This window comes from Coffea eugenioides, chromosome 1 (genome assembly GCF_003713205.1).
Source record: "Coffea eugenioides isolate CCC68of chromosome 1, Ceug_1.0, whole genome shotgun sequence".
In the NCBI taxonomy this organism is placed as follows: domain Eukaryota; kingdom Viridiplantae; phylum Streptophyta; class Magnoliopsida; order Gentianales; family Rubiaceae; genus Coffea; species Coffea eugenioides.
The window spans coordinates 13523054-13525141 of NC_040035.1; positions in this window are offsets into that span (position 1 = coordinate 13523054).

Here is a 2088-nt window from a genome sequence, read left to right on the forward strand (position 1 = left end):
TCATTGCCGGCTAAACATGGGTCAGTCCACTAGGCGCATGCATTTTATTTGTGCATCGCCACCGAATATGGGTTAGTCCCACCAATGTGCATTTTGTTTTCATTGCCGCTAAACATGGGTCAGTCCCACTAGCGCGCATTTCATGTTTCATTGCCACTAAACATGGGTTAGTCCCACTAGTGTGCATTTTGTTTTCATTGCCGCTAAACATGGGTCAGTCCCACTAGCGCGCATTTCATTTTCACTGCCACTAAACATGGGTCAGTCCCACTAGTGTGCACTCCATTTTAAATCTTATTCGGGTCAGTCCCATGATTTTAAATTTTATTCGGGCCACTAAACATGGGTCAGTCCCACTAGTGTGCACTCCATTTTAAATCTTATTCGGGTCAGTCCCATGATTTTAAATTTTATTCGGGTCATTCCCATGATTTTAAGTTTGTTCGCCAGTCCATGATTTTAAATTTTGGTTCGGGTCAGTCCATGATTTAAATTTTATTCGGGTCAGTCCCATGATTTATATTTTTGTTCGGGTCAGTCCCATGATTTTAAATTCTGTTCGGGTCAGTCCCATGATTTTAATTCTGTTCGGGTCAGTCCCATGATTTTAAAAGTTTGTTCGGGTCAGTCCCATGATTTTAAATTTTGTTTGGGTCAGTCCCGTGATTTAAATTTTGTTCGGGTCAGTCCTATGATTTTTTTAAATTTTGTTCGGGTCAGTCCCGTTTAAATTTCTTATTTAGGTCAGTTCCATTTTAAATTTCTTGTTCAAGTCAATCCCGTTTTAATTTCTTGTTGGGTCAGTCTCATTTTAAAATTTTATCAAAAAGGTTAGTCCCGGTTTCTAAAGCGTCCATCGTTCAAGTCGTTCACAGCCAAATAACACAGGTGAGTATTTGGTGTCTACTTCTTTGTCTCAAGTTTTTCCAAAACTCAGACAAAGAGGGGCAAACTGTAGACACCAAATTTTTAGTGTAATTTCATTTACTATTTATTTTTATTTTTCTTTGTCGTGTTAGTTTTATTTACTTTTACTTTTTTATTTTTAGCCATTTTAGCGTAGAATTTCTCGAAAAGGAAAAGCATTCACAAAAATATGCTTTAGTTATTTTAGATTTAAATTCATTGTTATTTAATTAAAAAAAAGAGAGAAAGAAGAAAAAAAAAGAAAAGAAGAAAAAGAAGAAAAGAGAAAGAAAATTAGCATTTCAATTTTATCTTTTTATGCCTAGTTCCGCTCATTTTATTCAATCTTTCTTAATTAGTTATTTTTCTTAATTAGTTATTTATATTTTGTTAAATTATTATTTAAAAAAAAAAAAAGCCATGCAGTGCAATGAATATATGAAAGATACCAATTTCCACGGTTTCTGAGCTTTCCAAACATTCGGCCACCTCACTCCTTTGGATTCTTATCAAAGAACCTTCCGGACACAATAGCCATCGGATGGCCAGGAGAGAGACGTCAAGCTGGGGTGGTTTAGAAACCATTGGATGGTAGGTTTAGGAATCTGGGGGTGCCTTTAAAATGAAAACAGCCGCAAGAGAGAGGGGGAGGGGTTTGACGGCTAGGAGAAAATCTGGAACAAAAGAAATGGGGTGACGGCTGAGAGCAGAGGGTCTTGGGGGGCTGATGAAAGAAAGAGTTGACGGCTGGGGAAGGTGAAGGAATAGGGGGGAACAGCAGCGAGGTTTTGAGAGACAAAGAAACTAAGAGAGCAAGAGGGAAACGGGGAGGCTACTGGTGGTTTCTGGAAAAAGGAAGAGTTTTGGCGGCTGAGTTGAAGAGAGCGAGGGAGAACTGAGAGGGAGAGAGAGCTTGAAGCCTGAGACAGAGATAAGGTCGAGAGAGGACGCTGTCATACTCTTCATCGAAGCTGTCATCAGCCGCATACCTTCATCGGGGGGAAAAGGCAAGAGAAGGAGGCTTCGTGAGGAGGTTTTGGTCTGAGCAACGATACCCTTTCTGTTCTAATCACTTCAGATCGTCGATTGCCTTTCGTAAGGCCGAAGGTAATGTTTTTTTTACTTTGTTCATAAGCCCACTAGAATTGCAATGCTTGTTCCTGCTCGGCTTCCTCCTTTGTA